We start from the raw sequence: 12,769 nt of genomic DNA, 5'->3' as shown, positions 1-12,769 counted from the left end.
CTGTCTCTCTAGCCACATGTCTCTCTAGTCACATGTCACCCTCCAGCCTCCTACTCACTGTCACTCCAGCATTTAGCCACATGTCACTCCTGCCTCCTGCCACTCTATCTTTCATTCCGATATCACTCTAGCCTTCTGTTACTCCAGCCCTAAGCCTCTGTCGCCAAAACCTTTTCCCCCCTTTCACTCCAGCACTAAGCCCTAAGCTCCCTTGGACTCCAGCTTAGTCTCCCCTGTCTCTCCAGTCCTATGACTTCTGCCATCTGTAGATTTACCCCTGTAATTTCTGTAATTGTTTAGTTTCACGGTGACCAATATATCGGATGCAATATCGGCTGATATATCGGCTGATCCGATGTGATCCGATGCAATTTTTTCCCTGTTCATAACCCCACTACCCACTACGCATGGAGTTGATTATATATAGTGTGGCGAGCGCAGTAATCCGCTGCGCTCGCCACACTATATAAAATCAGCTCCATGCATAGTGGTTAGTGGGGTAAAAAATCGGATCTCATCGGATCGGTCGATATATCGGCCGATATCGCATCCGATATATCGGCCACCGTGAAACTAAACAAGTACCATAATTTCTTTTAATTTCATTGTCATTTCATTGCAAGAGCTACCCGCCTCCGACTTCTCTTCATTTTACCCTGCTGCCTGCTCCGCTTTCTACTCTCCATCTTCCAGTGCTGCTTCTTTGCTCTTCTTAATGTGTTTGAGTTATACATGACATCATTATGTTACATGCACGATGCAGCAGTAAAAGGAAGTGGTGGCATTCATCCATATAGCCATCACCTGGTAGGCTGTCTGTCAGTTGCCAGAGTCAGACTTCACGTTAACATATGCAGCATTTTGGTGCCTGCATCTTAAGATCCACCCTGCCTATGGTGAGCGCAGCGAGTCCGCAAGAGGCTTCTTTGCACTCACCCCCCTGTCAGAGTACCAGTCGTCAGTATCCTGACCGCTGGCCACTTATACCACACCCAACAGAACTTTAGAATTATTTTAGTATCACATCCGTTTTGCTCTGATCAAGGGCGAGATGTATCAAATGGAAAATGCGGTAAAACCCCGGTTTTACCGCATTTTCCAATGTATCAAAAATGATACCGCACTGAAGGGTATCGCCACCTTTGGGTGGCGTTACCCTATAGAAGCCTATGGGCTTCTTTTCGCCGCCCGCCGACGCAAACCCGCAGCCTCGCCGACCCCCCCTCTGGCTTACCTTCCTGAAGGGTCCTCCTGGACCCCGGAAGGTAAGCCCTGCCTCCCCCTAGTGAAGCAGCCGGACATCCTTCCGGCTGCAGGGGGGAGGAGGAAGTGCCGGGGACAGCATGCATAGCTGTCCCCGGCGTGAGGGGAGAGCGTGGCGGCAGGGAGGTGACGGAGACCCCTCGCACACCAGTGTACAGGTATCGCGGGGGGCCTCCGTCACCGCACCGCGATGCCAGCCGCATATGTTAGTACATATGCGGCAGCATCGCGGCGGGGGGGGGGCGGCGAAGGGCGGCGATGTATTTTAATACATCCCGCCCTATATATGTATAAATATATATTTAGATAAAATAGTATAAAGGGGACCTGTCAGGTCTATCATTTTAATTATTTTTTCTACTGGAAACTAAACCCATCTCTTTCCATATTAATGATGCAAGTTTCGAGCATTTGAGGGTTTTATGCACCTGGTGTCCCTGTCATCAAATTCTTACATAACACATCACATAACAATAACAATAAGCAAACAAAATCCTCACTCTAGCAAGATCTGTGAGATAAAAGTGAGGAGTATACTTCCCCTGAGAATAGGCACAGACTCCGTGGGTGCTCGTAGACACGAGCACCCACGCAAAATATTAAGCACCCACCAGGCCCATCAGCACCCACGGAATCGGCGTCTGCAGGGGCTGTATGGCTGTCACTTAGGGAGAGGGGCGGCACTATTTCCAGGCTTGGAGGCGCTATGCTGCTTGTCTCTAAGTAGTAGTGGCAGCAGTGTCTTCCTACCCCTCTCCCTGCTCTGTCCGGGCAGTGCACTGTATTGACAACAGATGCAGCAGCAGCAGCTCCACTTTCTCTGACAGCAGCAGGTAAATCTCACTCGGTGCTGCTGCCTATCTGAGTTGTGGACGACTTCTCTCTCTCTTCTCAGCCTACTCCTGCTGCTGAATGTTTACAGCATACAGGTCCAGATCAAGCAGCAGTGGGTTAGCTGATCAGCGAGAGCTTCCCCCAGGACTCCTTCCCCTAGCACCACAGCCACAGCAGGTTTCTACCAGCCCTGTATGCTGTAAACATTCAGCAGCAGCAGTGGTAGGTAATTTGAATATTGGAGACAACTGTGCTGCGTAATATAAATTGGTATTATTTTGTGGCCACGCCCCTTCCCCATGAAGCCACTCCCCTATATTTTTGGCTTGAGCACCCACCAGCGAAAACATAAATCAGCACCTATGCCTCTGAGAGCAGGAACATTCCATGGATATAAAGGGCACAGTATTTTAAAAGACTTCCAGCTCCAAAACAAAGATGCGGGACTTAAAATAATATTGCTATATTTATTTCTTATGATCTTCTTTATTATGCAAATAAGAAGCGTGCAGTCCTCTATGCAGGTCACTAAAGTTTGTTTTACTGTGACTGTTTTATGTGTGTTTAAACCTAAATAATAATAATAATAATAATAACTGAAAATAAATGATAAAGTAAATGGATGTCAGCACGACTTAATCATTGTTATCATCTTCTTTTTAAGGTGTTTAAATATTAATTTAAATTAATTTAAAGAATCCAAAACTCCCTATGTGATTTGCAAATGAGGCGTCCTCAGATCTTGATCAATAAGCACGCTGATAAAGAAAGTGTTTGAGGCACCTGACAATCACAGCAGGAAGAACTCATTAGAAACACAAAAAGAACTGAGCGAAGTTTAAAATTTCCAAGGAAATCTGGCTTACATCCAGAATGAAAGAAACATCACTGGCTGTGTTAGCACTCTTTTTAAATATGGACTTTTGCTTGTTCATGTAAACACATTTTGACTGAAGGTGTAACTGACACATCTCCACCTGACTGAAGGTGGAACTGATGCATCCCCACATGTGACTGAAGGTGGAACTGATGCATCCACACATGTGACTGAAGGTAGAACTGACGCATCTTCACATGTGACTGAAGGTGGGGATGCGGTCAATTTGCCGGCGGTCGGGATCCCGGCGTTCAGAATCCCGACCGCCGAAATCCCGAAACTTTCTCCCTCCGTGGGTGTCCACGACACCCATAGAGGGAGAATAAAATAGCGTGCCGAGCGTAGCGAGGCACCGGGCCCGCTGCGCGGCGAGCGCAGCGAGCCCGCAAGGGGGGGCGATCCACGTCCCCCCCATGTCGGGATTTCGGCGGTCGGGATTCCAGTGTCGGGATTCCGACCGCCGGGATTACGTATCGGCTCCTGAAGGTGGAACTGAAGCATATCCACGTGACTAAAGATGTCATTTATCATGTTGGTATTATGCTTCCTGTTTCACATTTTTACTGAAGCAAGGCAGGAGCCCTACTAACAATATGTATTATCATCTTGTCTGCGATCCCCACTTGAACACACAGCATATCAGCTTAGCACTGGTGCACTGTATCTATTCCCCTGGTTCTACTGATTGTTTCAACATTGCCAGCAGCATGAGCGGTCTATCTTGTAGATAGCTGTGTCGATAAAAACAGGGGTGCACAGTGCCTCTGCCTTTTCACACACTTCTCCTCCTTCATACATGTTGGGGGAGATGTTGTACACTATAAGCGCACATAATGGCACTGATGCTGCTTCTCCCCATAATGCCAACTCATACATCTACCCCTGCAGCTGCGAGGCTGATCTTCCTGGCTAGATGCTCATCGCCTGCTGATCTGCTCTGTCAGTCCCTCCATTGGTTGCCTGTATATTACCACATTCAATATAAAATACTTCTAGTTACATAAAAAGCCATTGCTCTGTCTACACCGACTTATATCTCTTCGCTTATCTCTAAATATATCCCCACCCGACCTCTCCGCTTTGCACAAGATCTGCATCTCTCATCCACACTCATTACTTGCTCCCACTTACACTTGCAGGATTTTTGTCGGGGCATCACCCACCTTATGGAATGCCAATCCACGCACATTAAGACTCTCCTCTAGCCACCAAACTTCCAAGTGTTCCCTGAAAACTTACCTCTTTAGGCAAGCCTATCATACTCAGGAACCCCCACAAAACCACCAGTAGGATTTATATCTATTTGCATCCCATCAGGACGGTCTTGTAATCTGATGGCTCTGCCATGCTATGGAATTCTATCCTTATGTATCGCTCCTATTATCCCTAAAGATTGTAAGCTTGTAAGCAGGGCCCTCCTACCTCCATGTCGGTTTATATCTACCCAGTTTGTTTAATCACTTTGTTTCCAATTGTAAAGTGCAACGGAATATGCTGCGCTATATAAAAAACTGTAAATAAAATAATAGTTGTAACTGATGCATGTGTTTTTCAACAGAATTGCACACTATGCAGAGTTGTTTGTATGTATAAATAAAATAGAAAACATCAGATTACTTTTTTTGCCCAATGGACAGATCTGGGGAAAGTGTAAAGATGGCTATGAAGTAAGGTACAAATACAGTCACAGTGATGCATACAAATCTGCACACATTTGAGCTACTAGTAGCTATAAATAAATCCATCTAACCAAGGGCAGTTCACTGGATTTAGCATATAATTAGCAAATATACCAAACACCCAGTTCTAAATCCATGTAAATTATTGAAAACTATGATTACTACATAGATCATTACAATCAATGTCTGAAAATTACACATTTGCTGCATAGTATATTGGCGCCATGCCCAAACCAAGTTCTGGTTTAGAATAATGCATTTTCCACTGTCAAATGGGAATGTCCATGTTAAACTAAATCATTGATTATAAGCACAATAAAGTAACATACACACTGACATACATTTTTATTTTCACACAAATTTTTGACAATGTTTTAAGTAATAAAATAGTTTCAATATAATAAAGAAATACATAATTCACTTTAATATGTAATTTAATAACTTACATACGTACTGCACTTTCATGGATCATGATACATACTGTATTTCACGGAAGCTTTTTTGTTGCTCTGAATGGAGTTGGCAGTCAGGTCAGGTGTTTCTTGTTTTACAAGTCACAAAGTTCCAATTATCATACTTTGCAGGATTATTACAAGTAACCTGGCGTCAGACTGTCAGTGATTGACAATTCTGATTCTGTTTTGGGGTGAGGAGGGGGTGGCAATGACCCCCGTATGTGAAAACTGAGATAATTTGCCTCCATTTAGGGAGAGGGAAGATGCCACGGATCTCTGTGGTTGGACAAAGATTTCTTGGCCTCTGAGATGGGTGACACAAGCTGCCCAATAGTAAGACAATGATCCAATGCTGTATCCTAGGTTGGATCACCACTACAGCAGGAGTTGTTTGCTTGTAATAGATGCCTCCTGCTACACAACCATACCAGAGTGGTAGCAACTCCAACGAAATCTGAATAACCCAAATTACTCCATTGTTCTTTACTATGAGAGCTAATCTGGACCTTCTGGGTGCCAGTGCCATTGATGTACAGTTAGTTAATTGTATAAAAATTGCATGCATGAGCAAAAAAGCAGGCATACCGTATACATATTTACCTATGTTTTTGTAGTGCAGATGTATAAAGCTTAACTATACTGTACATTTCTTATACAGTAGGATCCTGATAATCCCAGGTTAAACAGGTTACATAACTTCTCTATTCTGTATGTATTGCAGTCTTCTACTGAATGCTGAGCAGAATTTATTGATTAGGTAGCTGACTATTTCTCTGGAGTGGTGTCTATGACAACAGGAAACCACCATTCCTAGGGTTAAAGTCAGTGCATGCTTGTTGTAAACATGCATTGGGCAAGCTTTACTGGGTTAAGTTGCTAGCACAGTGGGTTAATCCATAACCTAGGTAAAGGGGCCGATTCTGAGCTGGTGTAGAGTGAATATGTTTTCATGAAGCCATGGAAGACATATTTATTTCTTTATGCCAAGGTGATTTCTTGCATTGCTGATGAGGATCCATATGGATTCATTTGGGAAAGTGCACTGGCAACTGTTTTTCCATCCACAGTGGCAACAGTTGTCATTAGTTTTGGCACTTGTACTTGCGCACAGCAGAATAGCACAGCAGTATTGCTACATGCCCATGACACTCGTGACCCCTCAATAAGATGGAACAGCTCCCTGGTCACCATCCAGTATGCACCCTGTATGCCCATTTCACAGAGAAATTAAGCCTTAAAAAGAGATAAATGCGAGGGGGATAAAGAGTAATAAATGTCCAGCTGATCAGCTCCTAACAGCCGTTTTTCTAACACAGCCTGTAACATGACAGTTAGTAGCTGATTGGCTGGACAATTAGCACTCTTTACCACCCTTACATTTATCTATTTTTAAGGCTTAATACATCTGCCCCAAAGCGAGATCTGGCCAGTTCAGGAACACCAAGATATGCAAAAATGTTTCTGGGTATGCGCGGTATGGTAAAACTTGGTAGTTGGTGCTGTGGAAAGAGTTGGCTCCGACAGAGAATCAGGCTTAAAGTGCCTGGCACAGACCATAGTTAGTCCCCATGTAATTTAGGAAACACATTAGGAGTGGTGCCCAATTTGCTTTATGAATGTACTGTACACATAAAATGCTGTTGTGACAATATTGAATTTCGTTATTTTCAGTTGTATTGCGTGTAGGATAAAATCAATTCTAAATATTTTGTTAGCACCAAATGGCTTCAAGAAATCATGCTAGGTATTAAGCTTGTGTTTGGGTGAGCCTCAGTGCCATGGAGCTCTTTTTCCTGGCCTGATTCTTCTGGGGAACTGAGCTTTTTTGATCAACAGGCTGGGGACCAGTCTTCTAGGATGCCCTTAGCTGGCTTCTATAGTACTTTGACAGTCCCTATCCACTTCTCCAGTAATAGGGGTCTGTGTGTACAACATATGTGAGATACCAAAAATTACACTGTCCTACTGAGAAGTAAAACAATGAAAAACGTTATTGTTTATACATGACCATATATCCAACCGTAAATGATGCCATAGTATGTATACTTGGTTTCAGTTTTTTCTGTATTTCAGACATGCAAACAGTTTGGAACATGCAGGAGCAGTTGTTATAGGGATCAGTCATCCTTAACTCGATCTCAATGGTTTCCCACTGACAGTGCATTGCAGTCAGTCCAGCCCCAAATCAGATATGTTTACATTTATATTTTAGTCACAGTAGTGACCACCCTCCCACTTTTAATGCTACTACAAACATTTATTTGATGCATTAGCTATATGGGTAAAATTAGTGGTGTGGACACTTATTTACACTACAATTATTTATAGAGTTATTCTATTCTATAAATAAGTTAGACTTAATTAACTGTAAAATGTGTGATAGTTCCTTTCCTTGGTCTCATTTTCTTATGGTCCTTCAGTTTTCCAGTTTCTTATATCATGTCTTAGTTATAGAAACCATTAATCCGAAGGCACCTGGGGCCTCTTGCACCATGCAATAGAAAATATTTAAGTACAAATTAAACATGTTCCAAGCACAGAAATTTAGTAGCCCACTTTCTGTTATTCTTTACTACATGAACTGATCTACTTTAGAATCCAAACTTTGGGACTATTTGTTATGTATGTCTTTTTGGGGGGCTATTTAATTGGCCTACATTTTAACGCCTGAAAAAATATCTATTTTCAGTCAAAAAAACACATAGGTCTGTGAACTTTCATGGATTATATGTGTTATCACTTGAAGCTTCCCGAAAAAAGGCGGATTATGTGACATTTTTTTTCAGAGCCTTCATCCCTAGAAAAATGCTGCCCAATAATAGCTTCTGTTAGCCATGTTTCCAGGCTATTTGAACAGCTGGGGGATCAATGAGTCAATGGTAAATTGTGGTGGCTAATTGAACCCAACCCCCCTCCCCCCCCCCCAATGCACATGCATCGCAAAATATGCCCGGAAAGTTGCAAGTAGTTTTGTCCATGTTGCGTCTTGAGGAGACAGAGTCTAATGTTACTCGCGCATTTCTGAGTATGAACTGGGTAGCTTGGAACGATTCCAATCTGATGGGAGTATCATGCTGGTACAAGACCAAATACTAATGATATTGGTTGCAGCATGGGTGCAAGAAAACAATAGGCTGTGCACCTGAGAATGAACAGATACTCACATAGATGGACTGACAAGTTAATTTAACCTGTAGTCTTCCTCTGCCAATACTCACAGTCATGCCCTGTGAGGTGAGTGTTTTCTGATATCCTAACCTCACTATTAGATGCTATAGCTGGGATACGAGCAATTATTTATGCCTTTCGTAGACATATATTTATGTATACTATACCTATGAAAACATTCCATTGACGTGTGCTTCAATAATTTACATCTGTACGCCCGTTGGCACATTTTTAATTTGGTTATAAATTGCACAATAAAATCTCATTAGAGCTGTTGCAGAGTGAGACCTATTCCAGTTTGTGTAGTGTACAGTAAATCAAAAGGCAGTGGGCATGGCCAAATACAAGCAACATTCATCTGACACTTGATTCCAGAGAGGCAGAACTGGGGAAGGCAGGGTCGGATTAATGAGGCCCATGTACACATAGAGTATTCATACGGTTGTATACAGATGCAGACTACTAGAAAGGTGTATTATTTGCTTACACTTAAGGGCAAATATATGATGAGTGTGGTTATGCCAGCACTACATAACACTATGTGATTGGCTAGTTGTGAATGCACTGCTGATGCAGTATTTTGTCATTGCTTGTATATATTGATGGTCAGTCAGGTGTGGTTGTAGTTCAAATATATTGCGCAAAGTACTGATTGTCTGTACTTTGCACATGCTAAGGATCTGAACTCAGTGTCAGACTGGGGCATATATGGCCCACTGGGGGAATGATGTCATAAGGGTCCATGTTTAGGGGTGTGGCCAGTCTCTAGAGGGGGTGTGGCAAGCCAACAAAGCGGTTTGGCTAACTATAGTACTAAGTACTACATGCAAGATAATATACCAGATTAAGAATAGTACTGCACTGTAGAAAATACACCACAGTCCTGTGCACTATAAGTTAACTTATGTATAATATATAATTTAGGTGCACAGTCTGCAGGCACACAGCATCTCTTCAGTGCATGGAGGAAGGACGTGCATAGAGGTAGCCGGGGGCTGCCCAGCTGCAAGGAGAGCGATGAACACATTATGAAAACAGGGGATGCAGTGATAGACCACGCCCCTCTACCATAGGCCATGCCCATTTATCTTGTGGCCCCACCCCTTTTCAGTCCGTCCACACATTCAGAGAGGCAGGTCCCGATTTTGACATCTTCAAAGTGGGGAGGTATGATTTCTCAATTGCATCCTAGAAAATGATGGAATCTTATCTGATGGAATGGTTGTGAAGATATACGTTTTACTTTTAGAAGCTTTAGTAAGATTACCCCAATGATTGCACACAGGCCCTGCTTATTATTATTATTATTATTATTATTATTATTATTGTTATTATTATTATCATTGTAAAAATCTTAATCCGTCACTTCAGCAGAATTGATTTAGCTGTTGTAGCAATCCTGTTGTTTAACAATTATTCTTTTTTTCATCCTACTGAGTTTCTTGATAGTTGACAACAGTCAGAGGGAGCACATATCCTTTCTGCTTGATTGAAAAGGATACAGTATATCTTGTTCTCCATGCAGAGTCATGCTGATTCAGCCTTGCAGTGCTTTGTACATGGGGAGAAGAGGATTACTTATCAAAGTGTTCCAGCTGCAAAACTGTGATAATACATAAGCAAACACAGGGGGAGATTCATTAAGCTTCGTTAAGGGTTAACTTGGCTGTTCAGACTACAACTTTGATTCAGGTCACTGGTCCGGAGTCAATAGCGAATCTTAAGCTTTAGTAAATCTAAACTCCTCTGCATGCAGTTTAGCACCCATTAGAGAATATTTTGTCAATATGAATGACAGCTCAAAAGTTTCCGTTAACCCTATAGCGTAATAATGACACACACCTTAGTCTATAGCAGAACCTGCTGATTTGTATGTAGAAAAGCTGCTAGGTGAATTTGAGCAGTATCATGGAATCTACATGTTTTTCCTGTCTAGTTAAACAGAATTCTTGGGAACATCCTTTTTTTTTACTGAGCAAGGGGGGAAACGAGTGGATGAATCATTTTCACCCTAAAGCTATACATTGGAACCTGTATTTGAGTCTTTACCATTGAAAGACACTAATGAACACTTCATTTTTTTATGATGCATGCTATGCATGAAAGAGCCTAAAACGTATAGAATGAGAAACAGAAGGAGACAGATGAGTAGACAGACAGAAAGTGAGAAAAGACCTCATTAATCTGATTATATATGCATAGCATATTTACCTATCAAAATTATCTAGTGCTTTAAACACGCATCAACTGTTTGGTTAAAATGAAGTGTAATTATCCATAAAGCAAGACTATTGTGAAATGCAATTCCATATTCCTCTACCTATGTATATACTGCATCTATATATCTGCCTGTCAGTTTATCTACTGATCTGTCTGTATGTTTCATGCGTGGATGTGCACAATTAAAAATGCTGCGACTGACATTCACAACATACATAGCGAACACTCTTTGCTCAAAATGATATATAGTATATAGCAAAATATGCCGAGCAAATAAAACAAGACATAAAAGGCAGCATGCACAGAACCCTGCAATCCAAAAATAAAATATAAGACATTAATTCCAACCTCTGCTTCGGCTGTACTGTCTAACCCTCCCTCTACATGGGGTATCATACTGACAAAATTGTCTTCACTATCTGCAGCCTGTTAGGTTGCTTTCACAGACAAAACCCTATTGTTTTAGATTTTTTTTTTTCTTCTTCATATCATGTAGGTGTCTATGCCATGCCACCCACACAGTAAGGCAAGTGAGCTGTGAAATATATTCATTGTTAGAGTACAGGGGAAATGGAGGCAAGCAATCGGCAGTAATAATGTACGACAGCAATGGGAGGCTGGCAACATTACCTGCATTATTTCAGTTGCCTTTTTCATTATAGGTTTGGGAAATAGGCAGCAATTCGATTATGGTATGATTTGGGATGGAATTGCTTGCCGTTCACTGACCCTGTCACAGGGGTATCAAATAAGAAATCAGCTCAAGTAAAGTTTATAGTGCATTAACTGGACAAAAGCATGCCTAGCCTCAGAGCATGGTTTTTCATCTTCCAGGGTTTTGTAACTGCTTCACAGATATACAGTATTTGTACCTTACGGCAAAAAAGGAAGGATTGGCTGTGATGTATAGGAATGAGCACAGTCGGCCAATGATGTCTGCTCCCCTCCCCTACCCATGTGCAAATCTCAGCTCCTCTCTAGCTTGTGAGAAGCAGCATGATTAATAACACTGAGAGAACCTGCCTGTTGGATTATTAATTTCCCATCCCTCTTTCTTTCTCTTGCGCATATCACTGATGCTTTTTTTAATGCTTTTTGTCTTCCTTTTTTGTATGGAGCTACCTAGTAGCCACTAGCACTGTCTCGTGGCCATCCAACCTCGCAAGAGGCATACTTCACAGTGGGGTGAGTTTGTATATTTAATGTAAGCAATTTTATACATAAAATCCATCAGGAAGGAGAACCGTTAAATGCTTCATCACAGTCACCGATGCCTTCACGTGCTGCAACAACTGTTAAGAATGACCTACAAAGCAGGTGGAATAGAACTGCATTGGCAGGCTGACAATATTTTACTCAGCAGCACTGAGTCCAATAGATCGCATGTAGAACAGAAGGAGAAATGTTGCTATTTCAGTGAGTTATATCCATCCCCTTTCAAGTCATTATTTCAGCGTGGGGGTATAAATTAATAGACATGGGGACTTTGTGGTTAATAATTGCACAGACTGTTACTGTCTTCTTTTTGCTATCCAAGCCTCATTATATTAGAGATAGTTGTGTCTGCATTGAGGTTACAATTATATAACTACTCTGCTTGTTATGGCTGGGCTATAAGGCAATCCTGTATGTAATCGGCTAAGCGCTAGTGTTTTAATTGAAACAGTCTGACAACTGTGTTTGTTTTGAATTGAAGGAACATTTATACTGCATTTTTGTATAAGTCAGTTGTGATTGGCTGACCAGGTCATGTGTCCAGCCAAATAAAAAGAGGTTCCACATTATTGTGCCATAGGCATTGTAACGTAATAGGTGTGTCAGCAAACTTCACTAGAACAATTGGTGCAACGTCATTTACGAAGCACCTAGAGTACAGCTCGGATGTGGTCTCATGTCAGAAGGCTTTCTGCTCTTAGCTACAGACTGCAGTTAAACAATAGCATTGGTCTAATTGTAGGTATGCGAATACTGTTAGAGATATCCACTGATTTATTTATTAAGCAGTGACATATTCTGCAGTACTGTAGCATTACTGTTGTACACTATATACAGTACTATAGAATAGTATCTATGTGGGGTAAAGTATATAATGCATATACATGCACCTACTGTACGTACTGTATATGTGTTGGGTGACAACAGTTTCTGTGAAAAGTATCTATTTAAATGAACAGTCTTGGGATTGTGTTTTTAAAAAGTAAATACTGCTTTCAGATTTAATGATTTACTATACTTAGCCGATGCTGCTGCTGATGCATTAATAACTCACTTTT

General features: G+C 41.7%; 1 protein-coding gene across 12 annotated transcripts in view; it reads left to right on the top strand.

The window, feature by feature from the left end:
* The window catches only part of RBFOX1 (RNA binding fox-1 homolog 1), a 665,898-nt gene that overhangs the window by 198,628 nt on the left and 454,501 nt on the right, over nt 1-12,769 (top strand). Inside the window, exon 1 of one of the 12 annotated variants that reach the window (XM_083153397.1) lies at nt 11,452-11,681. The exons of 10 other annotated variants lie outside the window; for them this stretch is intronic. The gene's annotated coding sequence lies outside the window, so the exon portion shown is untranslated. Of the gene's footprint in view, nt 1-11,451; nt 11,682-11,767; nt 11,913-12,769 lie in introns of those variants that run through there. One more of the 12 variants, XM_083153398.1, reaches the window with a different exon arrangement.

Source organism: Crinia signifera, chromosome 7 (assembly GCF_055691185.1).
Source record: "Crinia signifera chromosome 7, ASM5569118v1, whole genome shotgun sequence".
NCBI classification, from domain to species: Eukaryota; Metazoa; Chordata; class Amphibia; order Anura; family Myobatrachidae; genus Crinia; species Crinia signifera.
The sequence above is the reverse complement of the archived record's forward strand: the minus strand, read 5'-3'. Positions and strand labels throughout refer to the sequence as shown.